This window comes from Cetorhinus maximus, chromosome 12 (assembly GCF_964194155.1).
Source record: "Cetorhinus maximus chromosome 12, sCetMax3.hap1.1, whole genome shotgun sequence".
Taxonomy (NCBI): domain Eukaryota; kingdom Metazoa; phylum Chordata; class Chondrichthyes; order Lamniformes; family Cetorhinidae; genus Cetorhinus; species Cetorhinus maximus.
Window position 1 is genome coordinate 71451499 of NC_135890.1, and position 24600 is coordinate 71476098.

The 24600-nt window shown below is 45.3% G+C and overlaps 17 non-coding genes across 17 annotated transcripts; all 17 read right to left on the minus strand.

Moving 5' to 3' along the window:
* Positions 1–2858: 2858 nt before the first annotated feature.
* Positions 2859–2977, minus strand: trnal-caa (transfer RNA leucine (anticodon CAA)). The gene is made up of 2 exons: positions 2940–2977; positions 2859–2905 (listed from the first exon to the last, which is right to left on the minus strand). It is a non-coding gene; the product is annotated as a tRNA-Leu (tRNA).
* Positions 2978–3978: 1001 nt separating this feature from the next.
* Positions 3979–4097, minus strand: trnal-caa (transfer RNA leucine (anticodon CAA)). Its single transcript has 2 exons — positions 4060–4097; positions 3979–4024 (listed from the first exon to the last, which is right to left on the minus strand). It is a non-coding gene; the product is annotated as a tRNA-Leu (tRNA).
* A 2122-nt stretch (positions 4098–6219) lies between these two features.
* trnal-caa (transfer RNA leucine (anticodon CAA)) lies at positions 6220–6338 on the minus strand. The gene is made up of 2 exons: positions 6301–6338; positions 6220–6266 (listed from the first exon to the last, which is right to left on the minus strand). It is a non-coding gene; the product is annotated as a tRNA-Leu (tRNA).
* A 1001-nt stretch (positions 6339–7339) lies between these two features.
* trnal-caa (transfer RNA leucine (anticodon CAA)) lies at positions 7340–7458 on the minus strand. The gene is made up of 2 exons: positions 7421–7458; positions 7340–7385 (listed from the first exon to the last, which is right to left on the minus strand). It is a non-coding gene; the product is annotated as a tRNA-Leu (tRNA).
* Positions 7459–9580: 2122 nt separating this feature from the next.
* Positions 9581–9699, minus strand: trnal-caa (transfer RNA leucine (anticodon CAA)). Its single transcript has 2 exons — positions 9662–9699; positions 9581–9626 (listed from the first exon to the last, which is right to left on the minus strand). It is a non-coding gene; the product is annotated as a tRNA-Leu (tRNA).
* A 1002-nt stretch (positions 9700–10701) lies between these two features.
* Positions 10702–10820, minus strand: trnal-caa (transfer RNA leucine (anticodon CAA)). The gene is made up of 2 exons: positions 10783–10820; positions 10702–10747 (listed from the first exon to the last, which is right to left on the minus strand). It is a non-coding gene; the product is annotated as a tRNA-Leu (tRNA).
* Positions 10821–11821: 1001 nt separating this feature from the next.
* trnal-caa (transfer RNA leucine (anticodon CAA)) lies at positions 11822–11940 on the minus strand. Its single transcript has 2 exons — positions 11903–11940; positions 11822–11867 (listed from the first exon to the last, which is right to left on the minus strand). It is a non-coding gene; the product is annotated as a tRNA-Leu (tRNA).
* A 1002-nt stretch (positions 11941–12942) lies between these two features.
* On the minus strand, positions 12943–13061 carry trnal-caa (transfer RNA leucine (anticodon CAA)). The gene is made up of 2 exons: positions 13024–13061; positions 12943–12988 (listed from the first exon to the last, which is right to left on the minus strand). It is a non-coding gene; the product is annotated as a tRNA-Leu (tRNA).
* Positions 13062–14062: 1001 nt separating this feature from the next.
* trnal-caa (transfer RNA leucine (anticodon CAA)) lies at positions 14063–14181 on the minus strand. Its single transcript has 2 exons — positions 14144–14181; positions 14063–14108 (listed from the first exon to the last, which is right to left on the minus strand). It is a non-coding gene; the product is annotated as a tRNA-Leu (tRNA).
* Positions 14182–15183: 1002 nt separating this feature from the next.
* Positions 15184–15302, minus strand: trnal-caa (transfer RNA leucine (anticodon CAA)). The gene is made up of 2 exons: positions 15265–15302; positions 15184–15229 (listed from the first exon to the last, which is right to left on the minus strand). It is a non-coding gene; the product is annotated as a tRNA-Leu (tRNA).
* Positions 15303–16303: 1001 nt separating this feature from the next.
* Positions 16304–16422, minus strand: trnal-caa (transfer RNA leucine (anticodon CAA)). The gene is made up of 2 exons: positions 16385–16422; positions 16304–16349 (listed from the first exon to the last, which is right to left on the minus strand). It is a non-coding gene; the product is annotated as a tRNA-Leu (tRNA).
* A 2122-nt stretch (positions 16423–18544) lies between these two features.
* Positions 18545–18663, minus strand: trnal-caa (transfer RNA leucine (anticodon CAA)). The gene is made up of 2 exons: positions 18626–18663; positions 18545–18590 (listed from the first exon to the last, which is right to left on the minus strand). It is a non-coding gene; the product is annotated as a tRNA-Leu (tRNA).
* A 1002-nt stretch (positions 18664–19665) lies between these two features.
* On the minus strand, positions 19666–19784 carry trnal-caa (transfer RNA leucine (anticodon CAA)). Its single transcript has 2 exons — positions 19747–19784; positions 19666–19711 (listed from the first exon to the last, which is right to left on the minus strand). It is a non-coding gene; the product is annotated as a tRNA-Leu (tRNA).
* Positions 19785–20785: 1001 nt separating this feature from the next.
* On the minus strand, positions 20786–20904 carry trnal-caa (transfer RNA leucine (anticodon CAA)). Its single transcript has 2 exons — positions 20867–20904; positions 20786–20831 (listed from the first exon to the last, which is right to left on the minus strand). It is a non-coding gene; the product is annotated as a tRNA-Leu (tRNA).
* Positions 20905–21906: 1002 nt separating this feature from the next.
* trnal-caa (transfer RNA leucine (anticodon CAA)) lies at positions 21907–22025 on the minus strand. Its single transcript has 2 exons — positions 21988–22025; positions 21907–21952 (listed from the first exon to the last, which is right to left on the minus strand). It is a non-coding gene; the product is annotated as a tRNA-Leu (tRNA).
* Positions 22026–23026: 1001 nt separating this feature from the next.
* Positions 23027–23145, minus strand: trnal-caa (transfer RNA leucine (anticodon CAA)). The gene is made up of 2 exons: positions 23108–23145; positions 23027–23072 (listed from the first exon to the last, which is right to left on the minus strand). It is a non-coding gene; the product is annotated as a tRNA-Leu (tRNA).
* A 1002-nt stretch (positions 23146–24147) lies between these two features.
* trnal-caa (transfer RNA leucine (anticodon CAA)) lies at positions 24148–24266 on the minus strand. Its single transcript has 2 exons — positions 24229–24266; positions 24148–24193 (listed from the first exon to the last, which is right to left on the minus strand). It is a non-coding gene; the product is annotated as a tRNA-Leu (tRNA).
* Positions 24267–24600: the final 334 nt, after the last annotated feature.

The following is a 24600-nucleotide window of genomic DNA, read 5'->3' on the forward strand; positions in this document are numbered from 1 at the left end:
CCTGCGACGGCTGAACACCAGACAATGAGCAGCAGCTCTAATATTGGAATTGAATGTAGGGAATTTGCAGCCCCTGTGCCCCTGTTCAATGGCATTACTCTGAATATTACCACCTGAATGGCCCAGCCATCAAAGGCATCTAGTCTGTCAGTACTGTGCTTCCCATCAGGGGATGACTTGGAATGTTAAAGTCACTGGTATCCTTGCAAGTATTTGCCAAAATAAGGGAGTTGAAGTGAGTTGTTTTTGTGTAGATGAAGTGGCATTCTTTGAAACAGTTGGGCTGGTTATGAGAACCAGCAGTGTACGCCATGCCATTGAAAGGTGCAATCCTAGAATGCAATGTGGAATGCAGCAAGCTGCAAGGAATAAATGTAGTTTCCTCAAAGTGGTGTGTTTGGAGTTTGGGTCATGAATGTGGGAGAAGTGAGATTTGATGCATGAGGTATATTACGTGTGCAGTTTTGTGTGTGATGGACATGGTTGTGGAGGCGTACCTTGTGTTTCTATTGAGGCGTAAATTGCGAAGATGTGGTAAAACGTGGCAGGCGTAAATTTCATCAGAGCCTGTCAGGAAATGTTGGCTGGCGAGAGCATTTGTGCGGTTGAAAATGGAATGTCAGGAGTGGGATTTGGACCCATGCCCCTAGAAAGGGACCAGAATTCACCAAGCCATTGCAAGGCAAGGAATCACACTCCTTGAGTCTGGGGCCTTAGACCACTTGGCCATCCTGACAACAGTTGCTCAGGATTGCCAATGTGTGCTGCAAATTCTGTGCACTAACTGAACTGGAGGACACCGTTGTCTCTTGTGCAATGACAAAGCACAACCATCAATTGCTCGTGCTTGATTTAACAGGCAGTGCCATAATTCTCCTTTCCTGCTCCACAAACAACCCTAAGACTCACAGCTGTTATGCACCAACAGACATTTTACCACCTTGCAGCAAACATCATTTTCTCAGACACATTTCTGCCTCCACCTTCACCAAACGCAAACAACACAGTTGCCATTGGAACACAAGTCCTTCAAAAAACTCAGCAGAAGGGAATAATCCTTCAAAGCGGACATTTCATCTTCTCATCCACATGCCTTTCTTTTCATGACATTAAGGTGATGGACCTGCGACGGCTGAACACCAGACAATGAGCAGCAGCTCTAATATGGGAATTGAACAAAGGGAATTTGCACCCCTGTGCCCCTGGCCAATGGCATTACTCTGAACATTACCACCTGAAAGTCCCAGTCTTCAAAGGCATCTAGTCTGTCAGTACTGTGCTTCCCATCAGGGGATGACTTGGAATGTTAAAGTCACTGGTATCCTTGCAAGTATTTGCCAAAATAAGGGAGTTGAAGTGAGTTGTTTTTGCGTAGAAGAAGTGGCATTCTTTGAACCAGTTGTCCTGGTTATGAGAACCAGCAGTGTACGCCATGCCATTGAAAGGTGTAGTCTTAGAATGCAATGTGGAATGCAGCAAGCAGCAAGGAATAAATGTAGTTACCTCAAAGTGGTGTGGTTGGAGTTTGGGTCATGATTGTGGGAGAAGTGAGATTTGATGCATGAGATATATTACGTGTGCAGTTTTGTGTGTGATGGACATGGTTGTGGAGGCGTACCTTGTGTTTGTATTGAGGCGTAAATAGCGTTAATGTGGTAAAATGTGGCAGGCGTAAATTTCAGCAGAGCCTGTCAGGAAATGTAGGCTGGTGAGAGAATTTGTGCGGATGAAAAAGGAATGTGAGGAGTGGGTTTTGAACCCACACTCCGAGAAAGGGACCAGAATTCACTAAGCCATTGCAAGGCAAGGAATCACACTCCTTGAGTCGGGCGCCTTCGACCACTCGGCCATCCTGACAACAGTGGCTGTGGATTGTCAATGTGTGCTGCAAATTCTGTACACTTACTGAAGTGGAGCACACCGTTGTTTCTTGTGCAATGACAAAGCACAACCATCAATTGCTCGTGCTTGATTTAACAGGCAGTGCCATAATTCTCCTTTCCTGCTCCAAATCAACCCTAAGACTCACAGCTGTTATGCACCAACAGCCATTTTACCACCTTGCAGCAAACATCATTTTCTCAGACACATTTCTGCCTCCACCTTCACCAAACGCAAACAACACAGTTGCCATTGGAACACAAGTCCTTCAAAAAACTCAGCAGAAGGGAATAATCCTTCAAAGCGGACATTTCATCTTCTCATTCACATGCCTTTCTTTTCATGACATTAAGGTGATGGACCTGCGACGGCTGAACACCAGACAATGAGCAGCAGCTCTAATATGGGAATTGAACGAAGGGAATTTGCACCCCTGTGCCCCTGGCCAATGGCATTACTCTGAATATTACCACCTGAACGGCCCAGCTTTCAAAGGCATCTTGTCTATCAGTACTGTGCTTCCCATCAGGGGATGAATTGGAATGTTAATGTCACTGGTATCTTTGCAAGTATATGCCAAAATAAAGGAGTTGTAGTGAGTTGTTTTTGTGTAGTAGAAGTGTCATTCTTTGAAACAGTTGTCCTGGTTATGTGAACCAGCAGTGTACGCCATGCCATTGAAAGGTGCAGGCCTAGAATGAAATGTGGAATGCCGCAAGCAGCAAGGAATAAATGTAGTTACCTCAAAGTGGAGTGGTTGGAGTTTGGGGCATAAATGTGGGAGAAGTGTGATTTGATGCATGAGGTATATTTCGTGTGCAGTTTTGTGTGTGATGGACATGGTTGTGGAGGCGTACCTTGTGTTTGTATTGAGGCGTAAATAGCGTTGATGTGGTAAAATGTGGCAGGCGTAAATTTCAGCAGAGCCTGTCAGGAAATGTAGGCTGGTGAGAGAATTTGTGCGGATGAAAAAGGAATGTCGGGAGTGGGATTTGAACCCACACCCCTAGAAAGGGATCAGAATTCACCAAGCCATTGCAAGGCAAGGAATCACACTCCTTGAGTCCGGCACCTTACACCACTCGGCCATCCTGACAACAGTGGCTGTGGATTGTCGATGTGTGCTGCAAATTCTGTACACTAACTGAAGTGGAGCACACCGTTGTCTCTTGTGCAATGACAAAGCACAACCATCAATTGCTCGTGCTTGATTTAACAGGCAGTGCCATAATTCTCCTTTCCTGCTCCACAAACAACCCTAAGACCCACAGCTCTTATACACCAACAGCCATTTTACCACCATGCAGCAAACATCATTTTCTCAGACACATTTCTGCCTCCACCTTCACCAAATGCAAACAACATATTGCCATTGGAACACAAGTCCTTCAAAAAACACGTCAGAAGGGAATAATTCTTCAAAGCGGACATTTCACCCTCTCATCCACATGCCTTTCTTTTCATGACATTAAGGTGATGGACCTGCGACGGCTGAACACCAGACAATGAGCAGCAGCTCTAATATTGGAATTGAATGTAGAGAATTTGCAGCCCCTGTCCCCCTGTTCAATGGCATTACTCTGAATATTACCACCTGAATGGCCCAGCCATCAAAGGCATCTAGTCTGTCAGTACTGTGCTTCCCATCAGTTGATGAATTGGAATGTTAAAGTCACTGGTATCCTTGTAAGTATTTGCCAAAATAAGGGAGTTGAAGTGAGTTGATTTTGTGTAGAAGAAGTGGCATTCTTTGAAACAGTTGCCCTGGTTATGAGAACCAGCAGTGTATGCCATGCCATTGAAAGGTGCAGTCTTAGAATGCAATGTGGAATGCAGCAAGCAGCAAGGAATAAATGTAGTTTCCTCAGAGTGGTGTGTTTGCAGTTTGGGTCATGTTTGTGGGAAAAGTGTGATTTGATGCGTAAGGCATATTACGAGTAAATTTTGTGTGTCATAGACATGTTTGTGGAGGCGTACCTTGTGTTTGTATTGAGGCTGAAATTGCGTAGAAGTGGTAAAACGTGGCAGGCGTAAATTTCATCAGAGCCTGTCAGGAAATGTAGGCTGGCGAGAGCATTTGTGCGGTTGAAAAAGGAATGTCAGGAGTGGGATTTGAACCCACGCCCCTAGAAAGGGACCAGAATTCACCAAGCCATTGCAAGGCAAGGAATCACACTCCTTGAGTCTGGCGCCTTAGACCACTCGGCCATCCTGACAACAGTTGCTCAGGATTGCCAATGTGTGCTGCAAATTCAGTGCACTAACTGAACTGGAGGACACCGTTGTCTCTTGTGCAATGACAAAGCACAACCATCAATTGCTCGTGCTTGAATTAACGTGCAGTGCCATAATGCTCCTTTCCTACTCCACAAACAACCCTCAGACTCACAGCTGTTATGCACCAACAGCCATTTTACCACCTTGCAGCAAACATCATTTTCTCAGACACATTTCTGCCTCCACCTTCACCAAACGCAAACAACACAGTTGCCATTGGAACACAAGTCCTTGAAAAAACACAGCAGATGGGAATAATCCTTCAAAGCGGACATATCAACTTCTCATCCACATGCCTTTCTTTTCATGACATTAAGGTGATGGACATGCGACGGCTGAACACCAGACAATGAGCAGCAGCTCTAATTTGGGAATTGAACGAAGGGAATTTGCACCCCTGTGCCCCTGGCCAATGGCATTACTCTGAAAATTACCACCTGAACGGCCCAGCCTTCAAAGGCTTGGAGTCTGTCAGCACTATGCATCTCATCAGGGGATGAATTGGAATTCTAAAGTCACTGGTATCCTTGCAAGTACTTGCCAAAGTAAGGGAGTTGAAGTGAGTTGTTTTTGTGTAGATGAAGTGGCATTCTTTGAAACAGTTGTCCTGGTTATGAGAACCAGCAGTGCACGCCATGCCATTGTAAGGTGCAGTCCTAGAATGCAATGTGGAATGCAGCAAGCAGCAAGTAATAAATGTAGTTACCTCAAAGTGGTGTGTTTGGAGTTTGGGTCATAAATGTGGGAGAAGTGTGATTTGATGCATGAGGTATATTACGTGTGCAGTTTTGTGTGTGATGGACATGGTTGTGGAGGCGTACATTGTGATTGTATTGAGGCGTAAATAGCGTTGATGTTGTAAAATGTGGCAGGCGTAAATTTCAGCAGAGCCTGTCAGGAAATGTAGGCTGGCGAAAGAATTTGTGCGGATGAAAAAGGAATGTAAGGAGTGGGATTTGAACGCACCCCACTAGAAAGGGACCAGAATTCACTAAGCCATTGCAAGGCAAGGAATCACACTCCTTGAGTCGGGCGCCTTCGACCACTCGGCCATCCTGACAACAGTGGCTGTGGATTGTCAATGTGTGCTGCAAATTCTGTACACTTACTGAAGTGGAGCACACCGTTGTTTCTTGTGCAATGACAAAGCACAACCATCAATTGCTCGTGCTTGATTTAACAGGCAGTGCCATAATTCTCCTTTCCTGCTCCAAATCAACCCTAAGACTCACAGCTGTTATGCACCAACAGCCATTTTACCACCTTGCAGCAAACATCATTTTCTCAGACACATTTCTGCCTCCACCTTCACCAAACGCAAACAACACAGTTGCCATTGGAACACAAGTCCTTCAAAAAACTCAGCAGAAGGGAATAATCCTTCAAAGCGGACATTTCATCTTCTCATTCACATGCCTTTCTTTTCATGACATTAAGGTGATGGACCTGCGGCGGCTGAACACCAGACAATGAGCAGCAGCTCTAATATGGGAATTGAACGAAGGGAATTTGCACCCCTGTGCCCCTGGCCAATGGCATTACTCTGAATATTACCACCTGAACGGCCCAGCTTTCAAAGGCATCTAGTCTATCAGTACTGTGCTTCCCATCAGGGGATGAATTGGAATGTTAATGTCACTGGTATCCTTGCAAGTATATGCCAAAATAAAGGAGTTGTAGTGAGTTGTTTTTGTGTAGTAGAAGTGGCATTCTTTGAAACAGTTGTCCTGGTTATGTGAACCAGCAGTGTACGCCATGCCATTGAAAGGTGCAGTCCTAGAATGAAATGTGGAATGCCGCAAGCAGCAAGGAATAAATGTAGTTACCTCAAAGTGGAGTGGTTGGAGTTTGGGGCATAAATGTGGGAGAAGTGTGATTTGATGCATGAGGTATATTTCGTGTGCAGTTTTGTGTGTGATGGACATGGTTGTGGAGGCGTACCTTGTGTTTGTATTGAGGCGTAAATAGCGTTGATGTGGTAAAATGTGGCAGGCGTAAATTTCAGCAGAGCCTGTCAGGAAATGTAGGCTGGTGAGAGAATTTGTGCGGATGAAAAAGGAATGTCGGGAGTGGGATTTGAACCCACACCCCTAGAAAGGGATCAGAATTCACCAAGCCATTGCAAGGCAAGGAATCACACTCCTTGAGTCCGGCACCTTACACCACTCGGCCATCCTGACAACAGTGGCTGTGGATTGTCGATGTGTGCTGCAAATTCTGTACACTAACTGAAGTGGAGCACACCGTTGTCTCTTGTGCAATGACAAAGCACAACCATCAATTGCTCGTGCTTGATTTAACAGGCAGTGCCATAATTCTCCTTTCCTGCTCCACAAACAACCCTAAGACCCACAGCTCTTACACACCAACAGCCATTTTACCACCATGCAGCAAACATCATTTTCTCAGACACATTTCTGCCTCCACCTTCACCAAATGCAAACAACATATTGCCATTGGAACACAAGTCCTTCAAAAAACACGTCAGAAGGGAATAATTCTTCAAAGCGGACATTTCACCCTCTCATCCACATGCCTTTCTTTTCATGACATTAAGGTGATGGACCTGCGACGGCTGAACACCAGACAATGAGCAGCAGCTCTAATATTGGAATTGAATGTAGAGAATTTGCAGCCCCTGTCCCCCTGTTCAATGGCATTACTCTGAATATTACCACCTGAATGGCCCAGCCATCAAAGGCATCTAGTCTGTCAGTACTGTGCTTCCCATCAGTTGATGAATTGGAATGTTAAAGTCACTGGTATCCTTGTAAGTATTTGCCAAAATAAGGGAGTTGAAGTGAGTTGATTTTGTGTAGAAGAAGTGGCATTCTTTGAAACAGTTGCCCTGGTTATGAGAACCAGCAGTGTATGCCATGCCATTGAAAGGTGCAGTCTTAGAATGCAATGTGGAATGCAGCAAGCAGCAAGGAATAAATGTAGTTTCCTCAGAGTGGTGTGTTTGCAGTTTGGGTCATGTTTGTGGGAAAAGTGTGATTTGATGCGTAAGGCATATTACGAGTAAATTTTGTGTGTCATAGACATGTTTGTGGAGGCGTACCTTGTGTTTGTATTGAGGCTGAAATTGCGTAGAAGTGGTAAAACGTGGCAGGCGTAAATTTCATCAGAGCCTGTCAGGAAATGTAGGCTGGCGAGAGCATTTGTGCGGTTGAAAAAGGAATGTCAGGAGTGGGATTTGAACCCACGCCCCTAGAAAGGGACCAGAATTCACCAAGCCATTGCAAGGCAAGGAATCACACTCCTTGAGTCTGGCGCCTTAGACCACTCGGCCATCCTGACAACAGTTGCTCAGGATTGCCAATGTGTGCTGCAAATTCAGTGCACTAACTGAACTGGAGGACACCGTTGTCTCTTGTGCAATGACAAAGCACAACCATCAATTGCTCGTGCTTGAATTAACGTGCAGTGCCATAATGCTCCTTTCCTACTCCACAAACAACCCTCAGACTCACAGCTGTTATGCACCAACAGCCATTTTACCACCTTGCAGCAAACATCATTTTCTCAGACACATTTCTGCCTCCACCTTCACCAAACGCAAACAACACAGTTGCCATTGGAACACAAGTCCTTGAAAAAACACAGCAGATGGGAATAATCCTTCAAAGCGGACATATCAACTTCTCATCCACATGCCTTTCTTTTCATGACATTAAGGTGATGGACATGCGACGGCTGAACACCAGACAATGAGCAGCAGCTCTAATTTGGGAATTGAACGAAGGGAATTTGCACCCCTGTGCCCCTGGCCAATGGCATTACTCTGAAAATTACCACCTGAACGGCCCAGCCTTCAAAGGCTTGGAGTCTGTCAGCACTATGCTTCTCATCAGGGGATGAATTGGAATTCTAAAGTCACTGGTATCCTTGCAAGTACTTGCCAAAGTAAGGGAGTTGAAGTGAGTTGTTTTTGTGTAGATGAAGTGGCATTCTTTGAAACAGTTGTCCTGGTTATGAGAACCAGCAGTGCACGCCATGCCATTGTAAGGTGCAGTCCTAGAATGCAATGTGGAATGCAGCAAGCAGCAAGTAATAAATGTAGTTACCTCAAAGTGGTGTGTTTGGAGTTTGGGTCATAAATGTGGGAGAAGTGTGATTTGATGCATGAGGTATATTACGTGTGCAGTTTTGTGTGTGATGGACATGGTTGTGGAGGCGTACGTTGTGATTGTATTGAGGCGTAAATAGCGTTGATGTTGTAAAATGTGGCAGGCGTAAATTTCAGCAGAGCCTGTCAGGAAATGTAGGCTGGCGAAAGAATTTGTGCGGATGAAAAAGGAATGTAAGGAGTGGGATTTGAACCCACCCCACTAGAAAGGGACCAGAATTCCTCAAGCCATTGCAAGGCAAGGAATCACACTCCTTGAGTCTTGTGCCTTAGACCTCTCGGCCATCCTGACAACAGTTGCTCAAGGCTGCCAATGTGTGCTATAAATTCTGTACACTAACTGAACTGGAGGACACCGTTGTCTCTTGTGCAATGACAAAGCACAACCATCAATTGCTCGTGCTTGATTTAACAGGCAGTGCCATAATTCTCCTTTCCTGCTCCACAAACAACCCTAAGACTCACAGCTGTTATGCAACAACAGCCATTTTACCACCTTGCAGCAAACATCATTTTCTCAGACACATTTCTGCCTCCACCTTCACCAAACGCAAACAACACAGTTGCCATTGGAACACAAGTCCTTCAAAAAACACAGCAGATGGGAATAATCCTTCAAAGCGGACATTTCATCTTCTCATCCACATGCCTTTCTTTTCATGACATTAAGGTGATGGACCTGCGACGGCTGAACACCAGACAATGAGCAGCAGCTCTAATATGGGAATTGAACGAAGGCAATTTGCACCCCTGTGCCCCTGTCCAATGGCATTACTCTGAATATTACCACCTGAACGGCCCAGCTTTCAAAGGCATCTAGTCTATCAGTACTGTGCTTCCCATCAGGGGATGAATTGGAATGTTAAAGTCACTGGTATCCTTGCAAGTATTTGCCAAAATAAAGGAGTTGAAGTGAGTTGTTTTTGTCTAGAAGAAGTGGCATTCTTTGAAACAGTTGGGCTGGTTATGAGAACCAGCAGTGTACGCCATGCCATTGAAAGGTGCAGTCTTAGAATGCAATGTGGAATGCAGCTAGCAGCAAGGAATAAATGTAGTTTCCTCACATTGGTGTGTTTGCAGTTTGGGTCATGTTTGTGGGAAAAGTGTGATTTGATGCGTAAGGCATATTACGAGTAAATTTTGTGTGTCATAGACATGTTTGTGGAGGCGTACCTTGTGTTTGTATTGAGGCTGAAATTGCGTAGAAGTGGTAAAACGTGGCAGGCGTAAATTTCATCAGAGCCTGTCAGGAAATGTAGGCTGGCGAGAGCATTTGTGCGGTTGAAAAAGGAATGTCAGGAGTGGGATTTGAACCCACGCCCCTAGAAAGGGACCAGAATTCACCAAGCCATTGCAAGGCAAGGAATCACACTCCTTGAGTCTGGCGCCTTAGACCACTCGGCCATCCTGACAACAGTTGTTCAGGATTGCCAATGTGTGCTGCAAATTGTGTACACTAACTGAACTGGAGCACACCGTTGTCCCTTGTGCAATGAGAAAGCACAACCATCAATTGCTCGAGCTTGATTTAACAGGCAGTGCCATAATTCTCCTTTCCTGTTCCACAAACAACCCTCAGACTCACAGCTCTTATACAGCAACAGCCATTTTACCACCTTGCAGCAAACATCATTTTCTCAGACACATTTCTGCCTCCACCTTCACCAAACGCAAACAACACAGTTGCCATTGGAACACAAGTCCTTCAAAAAACTCAGCAGAAGGGAATAATCCTTCAAAGCGGACATTTCATCTTCTCATTCACATGCCTTTCTTTTCATGACATTAAGGTGATGGACCTGCGACGGCTGAACACCAGACAATGAGCAGCAGCTCTAATATGGGAATTGAACGAAGGGAATTTGCACCCCTGTGCCCCTGGCCAATGGCATTACTCTGAACATTACCACCTGAACGGCCCAGCCTTCAAAGGCTTGGAGTCTGTCAGCACTATGCTTCTCATCAGGGGATGAATTGGAATTCTAAAGTCACTGGTATCCTTGCAAGTACTTGCCAAAGTAAGGGCGTTGAAGTGAGTTGTTTTTGTGTAGAAGAAGTGGCATTCTTTGAAACAGTTGTCCTGGTTATGAGAACCAGCAGTGTACGCCATGCCATTGTAAGGTGCAGTCCTAGAATGCAATGTGGAATGCAGCAAGCAGCAAGTAATAAATGTAGTTACCTCAAAGTGGTGTGGTTGGAGTTTGGGTCATAAATGTGGGAGAAGTGTGATTTGATGCATGAGGTATATTACGTGTGCAGTTTTGTGTGTGATGGACATGGTTGTGGAGGCGTACCTTGTGTTTGTATTGAGGCGTAAATAGCGTTGATGTGGTAAAATGTGGCAGGCGTAAATTTCAGCAGAGCCTGTCAGGAAATGTAGGCTGGTGAGAGAATTTGTGCGGATGAAAAAGGAATGTCAGGAGTGGGATTTGAACCCACACCCCTAGAAAGGGACCAGAATTCACCAAGCCATTGCAAGGCAAGGAATCACATTCCTTGAGTCAGGGGCCTTAGACCACTTGGCCATCCTGACAACAGTTGCTCAGGATTGCCAATGTGTGCTGCAAATTCTGTGCACTAACTGAACTGGAGGACACCGTTGTCTCTTGTGCAATGACAAAGCACAACCATCAATTGCTCGTGCTTGATTTAACAGGCAGTGCCATAATTCTCCTTTCCTGCTCCACAAACAACCCTAAGACTCACAGCTGTCATGCAACAACAGCCATTTTACCACCTTGCAGCAAACATCATTTTCTCAGACACATTTCTGCCTCCACCTTCACCAAACGCAAACAACACAGTTGCCATTGGAACACAAGTCCTTGAAAAAACACAGCAGATGGGAATAATCCTTCAAAGCGGACATTTCATCTTCTCATCCACATGCCTTTCTTTTCATGACATTAAGGTGATGGACCTGCGACGGCTGAACACCAGACAATGAGCAGCAGCTCTAATATGGGAATTGAACGAAGGCAATTTGCACCCCTGTGCCCCTGTCCAATGGCATTACTCTGAATATTACCACCTGAACGGCCCAGCTTTCAAAGGCATCTAGTCTATCAGTACTGTGCTTCCCATCAGGGGATGAATTGGAATGTTAAAGTCACTGGTATCCTTGCAAGTATTTGCCAAAATAAAGGAGTTGAAGTGAGTTGTTTTTGTCTAGAAGAAGTGGCATTCTTTGAAACAGTTGGGCTGGTTATGAGAACCAGCAGTGTACGCCATGCCATTGAAAGGTGCAGTCTTAGAATGCAATGTGGAATGCAGCTAGCAGCAAGGAATAAATGTAGTTTCCTCACATTGGTGTGTTTGCAGTTTGGGTCATGTTTGTGGGAAAAGTGTGATTTGATGCGTAAGGCATATTACGAGTAAATTTTGTGTGTCATAGACATGTTTGTGGAGGCGTACCTTGTGTTTGTATGGAGGCTGAAATTGCGTAGAAGTGGTAAAACGTGGCAGGCGTAAATTTCATCAGAGCCTGTCAGGAAATGTAGGCTGGCGAGAGCATTTGTGCGGTTGAAAAAGGAATGTCAGGAGTGGGATTTGAACCCACGCCCCTAGAAAGGGACCAGAATTCACCAAGCCATTGCAAGGCAAGGAATCACACTCCTTGAGTCTGGCGCCTTAGACCACTCGGCCATCCTGACAACAGTTGTTCAGGATTGCCAATGTGTGCTGCAAATTGTGTACACTAACTGAACTGGAGCACACCGTTGTCCCTTGTGCAATGAGAAAGCACAACCATCAATTGCTCGAGCTTGATTTAACAGGCAGTGCCATAATTCTCCTTTCCTGTTCCACAAACAACCCTCAGACTCACAGCTCTTATACAGCAACAGCCATTTTACCACCTTGCAGCAAACATCATTTTCTCAGACACATTTCTGCCTCCACCTTCACCAAACGCAAACAACACAGTTGCCATTGGAACACAAGTCCTTCAAAAAACTCAGCAGAAGGGAATAATCCTTCAAAGCGGACATTTCATCTTCTCATTCACATGCCTTTCTTTTCATGACATTAAGGTGATGGACCTGCGACGGCTGAACACCAGACAATGAGCAGCAGCTCTAATATGGGAATTGAACGAAGGGAATTTGCACCCCTGTGCCCCTGGCCAATGGCATTACTCTGAACATTACCACCTGAACGGCCCAGCCTTCAAAGGCTTGGAGTCTGTCAGCACTATGCTTCTCATCAGGGGATGAATTGGAATTCTAAAGTCACTGGTATCCTTGCAAGTACTTGCCAAAGTAAGGGCGTTGAAGTGAGTTGTTTTTGTGTAGAAGAAGTGGCATTCTTTGAAACAGTTGTCCTGGTTATGAGAACCAGCAGTGTACGCCATGCCATTGTAAGGTGCAGTCCTAGAATGCAATGTGGAATGCAGCAAGCAGCAAGTAATAAATGTAGTTACCTCAAAGTGGTGTGGTTGGAGTTTGGGTCATAAATGTGGGAGAAGTGTGATTTGATGCATGAGGTATATTACGTGTGCAGTTTTGTGTGTGATGGACATGGTTGTGGAGGCGTACCTTGTGTTTGTATTGAGGCGTAAATAGCGTTGATGTGGTAAAATGTGGCAGGCGTAAATTTCAGCAGAGCCTGTCAGGAAATGTAGGCTGGTGAGAGAATTTGTGCAGATGAAAAAGGAATGTCAGGAGTGGGATTTGAACCCACACCCCTAGAAAGGGACCAGAATTCACCAAGCCATTGCAAGGCAAGGAATCACACTCCTTGAGTCCGGTGCCTTAGACCACTCGGCCATCCTGACAACAGTGGCTGTGAATTGTCAATGTGTGCTACAAATTCTGTACACTAACTGAACTGGAGCACACCGTTGTCTCTTGTGCAATGACAAAGCACAACCATCAATTGCTCGTGCTTGATTTAACAGGCAGTGCCATAATTCTCCTTTCCTGCTCCACAAACAACCCTAAGACTCACAGCTGTTATGCAACAACAGCCATTTTACCACCTTGCAGCAAACATCATTTTCTCAGACACATTTCTGCCTCCACCTTCACCAAACGCAAACAACACAGTTGCCATTGGAACACAAGTCCTTGAAAAAACACAGCAGATGGGAATAATCCTTCAAAGCGGACATTTCATCTTCTCATCCACATGCCTTTCTTTTCATGACATTAAGGTGATGGACCTGCGACGGCTGAACACCAGACAATGAGCAGCAGCTCTAATATGGGAATTGAACGAAGGCAATTTGCACCCCTGTGCCCCTGTCCAATGGCATTACTCTGAATATTACCACCTGAACGGCCCAGCTTTCAAAGGCATCTAGTCTATCAGTACTGTGCTTCCCATCAGGGGATGAATTGGAATGTTAAAGTCACTGGTATCCTTGCAAGTATTTGCCAAAATAAAGGAGTTGAAGTGAGTTGTTTTTGTCTAGAAGAAGTGGCATTCTTTGAAACAGTTGGGCTGGTTATGAGAACCAGCAGTGTACGCCATGCCATTGAAAGGTGCAGTCTTAGAATGCAATGTGGAATGCAGCTAGCAGCAAGGAATAAATGTAGTTTCCTCACATTGGTGTGTTTGCAGTTTGGGTCATGTTTGTGGGAAAAGTGTGATTTGATGCGTAAGGCATATTACGAGTAAATTTTGTGTGTCATAGACATGTTTGTGGAGGCGTACCTTGTGTTTGTATGGAGGCTGAAATTGCGTAGAAGTGGTAAAACGTGGCAGGCGTAAATTTCATCAGAGCCTGTCAGGAAATGTAGGCTGGCGAGAGCATTTGTGCGGTTGAAAAAGGAATGTCAGGAGTGGGATTTGAACCCACGCCCCTAGAAAGGGACCAGAATTCACCAAGCCATTGCAAGGCAAGGAATCACACTCCTTGAGTCTGGCGCCTTAGACCACTCTGCCATCCTGACAACAGTTGTTCAGGATTGCCAATGTGTGCTGCAAATTGTGTACACTAACTGAACTGGAGCACACCGTTGTCCCTTGTGCAATGAGAAAGCACAACCATCAATTGCTCGAGCTTGATTTAACAGGCAGTGCCATAATTCTCCTTTCCTGTTCCACAAACAACCCTCAGACTCACAGCTCTTATACAGCAACAGCCATTTTACCACCTTGCAGCAAACATCATTTTCTCAGACACATTTCTGCCTCCACCTTCACCAAACGCAAACAACACAGTTGCCATTGGAACACAAGTCCTTCAAAAAACTCAGCAGAAGGGAATAATCCTTCAAAGCGGACATTTCATCTTCTCATTCACATGCCTTTCTTTTCATGACATTAAGGTGATGGACCTGCGACGGCTGAACACCAGACAATGAGCAGCAGCTCTAATATGGGAATTGAACGAAGGGAATTTGCACCCCTGTGCCCCTGGCCAATGGCATTACTCTGAACATTACCACCTGAACGGCCCAGCCTTCAAAGGCTTGGAGTCTGTCAGCACTATGCTTCTCATCAGGGGATGAATTGGAATTCTAAAGTCACTGGTATCCTTGCAAGTACTTGCCAAAGTAAGGGCGTTGAAGTGAGTTGTTTTTGTGTAGAAGAAGTGGCATTCTTTGAAACAGTTGTCCTGGTTATGAGAACCAGCAGTGTACGCCATGCCATTGTAAGGTGCAGTCCTAGAATGCAATGTGGAATGCAGCAAGCAGCAAGTAATAAATGTAGTTACCTCAAAGTGGTGTGGTTGGAGTTTGGGTCATAAATGTGGGAGAAGTGTGATTTGATGCATGAGGTATATTACGTGTGCAGTTTTGTGTGTGATGGACATGGTTGTGGAGGCGTACCTTGTGTTTGTATTGAGGCGTAAATAGCGTTGATGTGGTAAAATGTGGCAGGCGTAAATTTCAGCAGAGCCTGTCAGGAAATGTAGGCTGGTGAGAGAATTTGTGCGGATGAAAAAGGAATGTCAGGAGTGGGATTTGAACCCACACCCCTAGAAAGGGACCAGAATTCACCAAGCCATTGCAAGGCAAGGAATCACATTCCTTGAGTCAGGGGCCTTAGACCACTTGGCCATCCTGACAACAGTTGCTCAGGATTGCCAATGTGTGCTGCAAATTCTGTGCACTAACTGAACTGGAGGACACCGTTGTCTCTTGTGCAATGACAAAGCACAACCATCAATTGCTCGTGCTTGATTTAACAGGCAGTGCCATAATTCTCCTTTCCTGCTCCACAAACAACCCTAAGACTCACAGCTGTTATGCAACAACAGCCATTTTACCACCTTGCAGCAAACATCATTTTCTCAGACACATTTCTGCCTCCACCTTCACCAAACGCAAACAACACAGTTGCCATTGGAACACAAGTCCTTGAAAAAACACAGCAGATGGGAATAATCCTTCAAAGCGGACATTTCATCTTCTCATCCACATGCCTTTCTTTTCATGACATTAAGGTGATGGACCTGCGACGGCTGAACACCAGACAATGAGCAGCAGCTCTAATATGGGAATTGAACGAAGGCAATTTGCACCCCTGTGCCCCTGTCCAATGGCATTACTCTGAATATTACCACCTGAACGGCCCAGCTTTCAAAGGCATCTAGTCTATCAGTACTGTGCTTCCCATCAGGGGATGAATTGGAATGTTAAAGTCACTGGTATCCTTGCAAGTATTTGCCAAAATAAAGGAGTTGAAGTGAGTTGTTTTTGTCTAGAAGAAGTGGCATTCTTTGAAACAGTTGGGCTGGTTATGAGAACCAGCAGTGTACGCCATGCCATTGAAAGGTGCAGTCTTAGAATGCAATGTGGAATGCAGCTAGCAGCAAGGAATAAATGTAGTTTCCTCACATTGGTGTGTTTGCAGTTTGGGTCATGTTTGTGGGAAAAGTGTGATTTGATGCGTAAGGCATATTACGAGTAAATTTTGTGTGTCATAGACATGTTTGTGGAGGCGTACCTTGTGTTTGTATTGAGGCTGAAATTGCGTAGAAGTGGTAAAACGTGGCAGGCGTAAATTTCATCAGAGCCTGTCAGGAAATGTAGGCTGGCGAGAGCATTTGTGCGGTTGAAAAAGGAATGTCAGGAGTGGGATTTGAACCCACGCCCCTAGAAAGGGACCAGAATTCACCAAGCCATTGCAAGGCAAGGAATCACACTCCTTGAGTCTGGCGCCTTAGACCACTCGGCCATCCTGACAACAGTTGTTCAGGATTGCCAATGTGTGCTGCAAATTGTGTACACTAACTGAACTGGAGGACACCGTTGTCCCTTGTGCAATGAGAAAGCACAACCATCAATTGCTCGAGCTTGATTTAACAGGCAGTGCCATAATTCTCCTTTCCTGTTCCACAAACAACCCTCAGACTCACAGCTCTTATACAGCAACAGCCATTTTACCACCTTGCAGCAAACATCATTTTCTCAGACACATTTCTGCCTCCACCTTCACCAAACGCAAACAACACAGTTGCCATTGGAACACAAGTCCTTCAAAAAACTCAGCAGAAGGGAATAATCCTTCAAAGCGGACATTTCATCTTCTCATTCACATGCCTTTCTTTTCATGACATTAAGGTGATGGACCTGCGACGGCTGAACACCAGACAATGAGCAGCAGCTCTAATATGGGAATTGAACGAAGGGAATTTGCACCCCTGTGCCCCTGGCCAATGGCATTACTCTGAACATTACCACCTGAACGGCCCAGCCTTCAAAGGCTTGGAGTCTGTCAGCACTATGCTTCTCATCAGGGGATGAATTGGAATTCTAAAGTCACTGGTATCCTTGCAAGTACTTGCCAAAGTAAGGGCGTTGAAGTGAGTTGTTTTTGTGTAGAAGAAGTGGCATTCTTTGAAACAGTTGTCCTGGTTATGAGAACCAGCAGTGTACGCCATGCCATTGTAAGGTGCAGTCCTAGAATGCAATGTGGAATGCAGCAAGCAGCAAGTAATAAATGTAGTTACCTCAAAGTGGTGTGGTTGGAGTTTGGGTCATAAATGTGGGAGAAGTGTGATTTGATGCATGAGGTATATTACGTGTGCAGTTTTGTGTGTGATGGACATGGTTGTGGAGGCGTACCTTGTGTTTGTATTGAGGCGTAAATAGCGTTGATGTGGTAAAATGTGGCAGGCGTAAATTTCAGCAGAGCCTGTCAGGAAATGTAGGCTGGTGAGAGAATTTGTGCGGATGAAAAAGGAATGTCAGGAGTGGGATTTGAACCCACACCCCTAGAAAGGGACCAGAATTCACCAAGCCATTGCAAGGCAAGGAATCACACTCCTTGAGTCTGGGGCCTTAGACCACTTGGCCACCCAGACAACAGTCGTTCAGGATTGCCAATGTGTGCTGCAAATTCTGTGCATTAACTGAACTGGAGGACACCGTTGTCTCTTGTGCAATGACAAAGCACAACCATCAATTGCTCGTGCTTGATTTAACAGGCAGTGCCATAATTCTCCTTTCCTGCTCCACAAACAACCCTAAGACTCACAGCTGTTATGCAACAACAGCCATTTTACCACCTTGCAGCAAACATCATTTTCTCAGACACATTTCTGCCTCCACCTTCACCAAACGCAAACAACACAGTTGCCATTGGAACACAAGTCCTTGAAAAAACACAGCAGATGGGAATAATCCTTCAAAGCGGACATTTCATCTTCTCATCCACATGCCTTTCTTTTCATGACATTAAGGTGATGGACCTGCGACGGCTGAACACCAGACAATGAGCAGCAGCTCTAATATGGGAATTGAACGAAGGCAATTTGCACCCCTGTGCCCCTGTCCAATGGCATTACTCTGAATATTACCACCTGAACGGCCCAGCTTTCAAAGGCATCTAGTCTATCAGTACTGTGCTTCCCATCAGGGGATGAATTGGAATGTTAAAGTCACTGGTATCCTTGCAAGTATTTGCCAAAATAAAGGAGTTGAAGTGAGTTGTTTTTGTCTAGAAGAAGTGGCATTCTTTGAAACAGTTGGGCTGGTTATGAGAACCAGCAGTGTACGCCATGCCATTGAAAGGTGCAGTCTTAGAATGCAATGTGGAATGCAGCTAGCAGCAAGGAATAAATGTAGTTTCCTCACATTGGTGTGTTTGCAGTTTGGGTCATGTTTGTGGGAAAAGTGTGATTTGATGCGTAAGGCATATTACGAGTAAATTTTGTGTGTCATAGACATGTTTGTGGAGGCGTACCTTGTGTTTGTATTGAGGCTGAAATTGCGTAGAAGTGGTAAAACGTGGCAGGCGTAAATTTCATCAGAGCCTGTCAGGAAATGTAGGCTGGCGAGAGCATTTGTGCGGTTGAAAAAGGAATGTCAGGAGTGGGATTTGAACCCACGCCCCTAGAAAGGGACCAGAATTCACCAAGCCATTGCAAGGCAAGGAATCACACTCCTTGAGTCTGGCGCCTTAGACCACTCGGCCATCCTGACAACAGTTGTTCAGGATTGCCAATGTGTGCTGCAAATTGTGTACACTAACTGAACTGGAGCACACCGTTGTCCCTTGTGCAATGAGAAAGCACAACCATCAATTGCTCGAGCTTGATTTAACAGGCAGTGCCATAATTCTCCTTTCCTGTTCCACAAACAACCCTCAGACTCACAGCTCTTATACAGCAACAGCCATTTTACCACCTTGCAGCAAACATCATTTTCTCAGACACATTTCTGCCTCCACCTTCACCAAACGCAAACAACACAGTTGCCATTGGAACACAAGTCCTTCAAAAAACTCAGCAGAAGGGAATAATCCTTCAAAGCGGACATTTCATCTTCTCATTCACATGCCTTTCTTTTCATGACATTAAGGTGATGGACCTGCGACGGCTGAACACCAGACAATGAGCAGCAGCTCTAATATGGGAATTGAACGAAGGGAATTTGCACCCCTGTGCCCCTGGCCAATGGCATTACTCTGAACATTACCACCTGAACGGCCCAGCCTTCAAAGGCTTGGAGTCTGTCAGCACTATGCTTCTCATCAGGGGATGAATTGGAATTCTAAAGTCACTGGTATCCTTGCAAGTACTTGCCAAAGTAAGGGCGTTGAAGTGAGTTGTTTTTGTGTAGAAGAAGTGGCATTCTTTGAAACAGTTGTCCTGGTTATGAGAACCAGCAGTGTACGCCATGCCATTGTAAGGTGCAGTCCTAGAATGCAATGTGGAATGCAGCAAGCAGCAAGTAATAAATGTAGTTACCTCAAAGTGGTGTGGTTGGAGTTTGGGTCATAAATGTGGGAGAAGTGTGATTTGATGCATGAGGTATATTACGTGTGCAGTTTTGTGTGTGATGGACATGGTTGTGGAGGCGTACCTTGTGTTTGTATTGAGGCGTAAATAGCGTTGATGTGGTAAAATGTGGCAGGCGTAAATTTCAGCAGAGCCTGTCAGGAAATGTAGGCTGGTGAGAGAATTTGTGCGGATGAAAAAGGAATGTCAGGAGTGGGATTTGAACCCACACCCCTAGAAAGGGACCAGAATTCACCAAGCCATTGCAAGGCAAGGAATCACATTCCTTGAGTCAGGGGCCTTAGACCACTTGGCCATCCTGACAACAGTTGCTCAGGATTGCCAATGTGTGCTGCAAATTCTGTGCACTAACTGAACTGGAGGACACCGTTGTCTCTTGTGCAATGACAAAGCACAACCATCAATTGCTCGTGCTTGATTTAACAGGCAGTGCCATAATTCTCCTTTCCTGCTCCACAAACAACCCTAAGACTCACAGCTGTTATGCAACAACAGCCATTTTACCACCTTGCAGCAAACATCATTTTCTCAGACACATTTCTGCCTCCACCTTCACCAAACGCAAACAACACAGTTGCCATTGGAACACAAGTCCTTGAAAAAACACAGCAGATGGGAATAATCCTTCAAAGCGGACATTTCATCTTCTCATCCACATGCCTTTCTTTTCATGACATTAAGGTGATGGACCTGCGACGGCTGAACACCAGACAATGAGCAGCAGCTCTAATATGGGAATTGAACGAAGGCAATTTGCACCCCTGTGCCCCTGTCCAATGGCATTACTCTGAATATTACCACCTGAACGGCCCAGCTTTCAAAGGCATCTAGTCTATCAGTACTGTGCTTCCCATCAGGGGATGAATTGGAATGTTAAAGTCACTGGTATCCTTGCAAGTATTTGCCAAAATAAAGGAGTTGAAGTGAGTTGTTTTTGTCTAGAAGAAGTGGCATTCTTTGAAACAGTTGGGCTGGTTATGAGAACCAGCAGTGTACGCCATGCCATTGAAAGGTGCAGTCTTAGAATGCAATGTGGAATGCAGCTAGCAGCAAGGAATAAATGTAGTTTCCTCACATTGGTGTGTTTGCAGTTTGGGTCATGTTTGTGGGAAAAGTGTGATTTGATGCGTAAGGCATATTACGAGTAAATTTTGTGTGTCATAGACATGTTTGTGGAGGCGTACCTTGTGTTTGTATTGAGGCTGAAATTGCGTAGAAGTGGTAAAACGTGGCAGGCGTAAATTTCATCAGAGCCTGTCAGGAAATGTAGGCTGGCGAGAGCATTTGTGCGGTTGAAAAAGGAATGTCAGGAGTGGGATTTGAACCCACGCCCCTAGAAAGGGACCAGAATTCACCAAGCCATTGCAAGGCAAGGAATCACACTCCTTGAGTCTGGCGCCTTAGACCACTCGGCCATCCTGACAACAGTTGTTCAGGATTGCCAATGTGTGCTGCAAATTGTGTACACTAACTGAACTGGAGCACACCGTTGTCCCTTGTGCAATGAGAAAGCACAACCATCAATTGCTCGAGCTTGATTTAACAGGCAGTGCCATAATTCTCCTTTCCTGTTCCACAAACAACCCTCAGACTCACAGCTCTTATACAGCAACAGCCATTTTACCACCTTGCAGCAAACATCATTTTCTCAGACACATTTCTGCCTCCACCTTCACCAAACGCAAACAACACAGTTGCCATTGGAACACAAGTCCTTCAAAAAACTCAGCAGAAGGGAATAATCCTTCAAAGCGGACATTTCATCTTCTCATTCACATGCCTTTCTTTTCATGACATTAAGGTGATGGACCTGCGACGGCTGAACACCAGACAATGAGCAGCAGCTCTAATATGGGAATTGAACGAAGGGAATTTGCACCCCTGTGCCCCTGGCCAATGGCATTACTCTGAACATTACCACCTGAACGGCCCAGCCTTCAAAGGCTTGGAGTCTGTCAGCACTATGCTTCTCATCAGGGGATGAATTGGAATTCTAAAGTCACTGGTATCCTTGCAAGTACTTGCCAAAGTAAGGGCGTTGAAGTGAGTTGTTTTTGTGTAGAAGAAGTGGCATTCTTTGAAACAGTTGTCCTGGTTATGAGAACCAGCAGTGTACGCCATGCCATTGTAAGGTGCAGTCCTAGAATGCAATGTGGAATGCAGCAAGCAGCAAGTAATAAATGTAGTTACCTCAAAGTGGTGTGGTTGGAGTTTGGGTCATAAATGTGGGAGAAGTGTGATTTGATGCATGAGGTATATTACGTGTGCAGTTTTGTGTGTGATGGACATGGTTGTGGAGGCGTACCTTGTGTTTGTATTGAGGCGTAAATAGCGTTGATGTGGTAAAATGTGGCAGGCGTAAATTTCAGCAGAGCCTGTCAGGAAATGTAGGCTGGTGAGAGAATTTGTGCGGATGAAAAAGGAATGTCAGGAGTGGGATTTGAACCCACACCCCTAGAAAGGGACCAGAATTCACCAAGCCATTGCAAGGCAAGGAATCACATTCCTTGAGTCAGGGGCCTTAGACCACTTGGCCATCCTGACAACAGTTGCTCAGGATTGCCAATGTGTGCTGCAAATTCTGTGCACTAACTGAACTGGAGGACACCGTTGTCTCTTGTGCAATGACAAAGCACAACCATCAATTGCTCGTGCTTGATTTAACAGGCAGTGCCATAATTCTCCTTTCCTGCTCCACAAACAACCCTAAGACTCACAGCTGTTATGCAACAACAGCCATTTTACCACCTTGCAGCAAACATCATTTTCTCAGACACATTTCTGCCTCCACCTTCACCAAACGCAAACAACACAGTTGCCATTGGAACACAAGTCCTTGAAAAAACACAGCAGATGGGAATAATCCTTCAAAGCGGACATTTCATCTTCTCATCCACATGCCTTTCTTTTCATGACATTAAGGTGATGGACCTGCGACGGCTGAACACCAGACAATGAGCAGCAGCTCTAATATGGGAATTGAACGAAGGCAATTTGCACCCCTGTGCCCCTGTCCAATGGCATTACTCTGAATATTACCACCTGAACGGCCCAGCTTTCAAAGGCATCTAGTCTATCAGTACTGTGCTTCCCATCAGGGGATGAATTGGAATGTTAAAGTCACTGGTATCCTTGCAAGTATTTGCCAAAATAAAGGAGTTGAAGTGAGTTGTTTTTGTCTAGAAGAAGTGGCATTCTTTGAAACAGTTGGGCTGGTTATGAGAACCAGCAGTGTACGCCATGCCATTGAAAGGTGCAGTCTTAGAATGCAATGTGGAATGCAGCTAGCAGCAAGGAATAAATGTAGTTTCCTCACATTGGTGTGTTTGCAGTTTGGGTCATGTTTGTGGGAAAAGTGTGATTTGATGCGTAAGGCATATTACGAGTAAATTTTGTGTGTCATAGACATGTTTGTGGAGGCGTACCTTGTGTTTGTATTGAGGCTGAAATTGCGTAGAAGTGGTAAAACGTGGCAGGCGTAAATTTCATCAGAGCCTGTCAGGAAATGTAGGCTGGCGAGAGCATTTGTGCGGTTGAAAAAGGAATGTCAGGAGTGGGATTTGAACCCACGCCCCTAGAAAGGGACCAGAATTCACCAAGCCATTGCAAGGCAAGGAATCACACTCCTTGAGTCTGGCGCCTTAGACCACTCGGCCATCCTGACAACAGTTGTTCAGGATTGCCAATGTGTGCTGCAAATTGTGTACACTAACTGAACTGGAGCACACCGTTGTCCCTTGTGCAATGAGAAAGCACAACCATCAATTGCTCGAGCTTGATTTAACAGGCAGTGCCATAATTCTCCTTTCCTGTTCCACAAACAACCCTCAGACTCACAGCTCTTATACAGCAACAGCCATTTTACCACCTTGCAGCAAACATCATTTTCTCAGACACATTTCTGCCTCCACCTTCACCAAACGCAAACAACACAGTTGCCATTGGAACACAAGTCCTTCAAAAAACTCAGCAGAAGGGAATAATCCTTCAAAGCGGACATTTCATCTTCTCATTCACATGCCTTTCTTTTCATGACATTAAGGTGATGGACCTGCGACGGCTGAACACCAGACAATGAGCAGCAGCTCTAATATGGGAATTGAACGAAGGGAATTTGCACCCCTGTGCCCCTGGCCAATGGCATTACTCTGAACATTACCACCTGAACGGCCCAGCCTTCAAAGGCTTGGAGTCTGTCAGCACTATGCTTCTCATCAGGGGATGAATTGGAATTCTAAAGTCACTGGTATCCTTGCAAGTACTTGCCAAAGTAAGGGCGTTGAAGTGAGTTGTTTTTGTGTAGAAGAAGTGGCATTCTTTGAAACAGTTGTCCTGGTTATGAGAACCAGCAGTGTACGCCATGCCATTGTAAGGTGCAGTCCTAGAATGCAATGTGGAATGCAGCAAGCAGCAAGTAATAAATGTAGTTACCTCAAAGTGGTGTGGTTGGAGTTTGGGTCATAAATGTGGGAGAAGTGTGATTTGATGCATGAGGTATATTACGTGTGCAGTTTTGTGTGTGATGGACATGGTTGTGGAGGCGTACCTTGTGTTTGTATTGAGGCGTAAATAGCGTTGATGTGGTAAAATGTGGCAGGCGTAAATTTCAGCAGAGCCTGTCAGGAAATGTAGGCTGGTGAGAGAATTTGTGCGGATGAAAAAGGAATGTCAGGAGTGGGATTTGAACCCACACCCCTAGAAAGGGACCAGAATTCACCAAGCCATTGCAAGGCAAGGAATCACACTCCTTGAGTCTGGGGCCTTAGACCACTTGGCCATCCTGACAACAGTTGCTCAGGATTGCCAATGTGTGCTGCAAATTCTGTGCACTAACTGAACTGGAGGACACCGTTGTCTCTTGTGCAATGACAAAGCACAACCATCAATTGCTCGTGCTTGATTTAACAGGCAGTGCCATAATTCTCCTTTCCTGCTCCACAAACAACCCTAAGACTCACAGCTGTTATGCAACAACAGCCATTTTACCACCTTGCAGCAAACATCATTTTCTCAGACACATTTCTGCCTCCACCTTCACCAAACGCAAACAACACAGTTGCCATTGGAACACAAGTCCTTGAAAAAACACAGCAGATGGGAATAATCCTTCAAAGCGGAC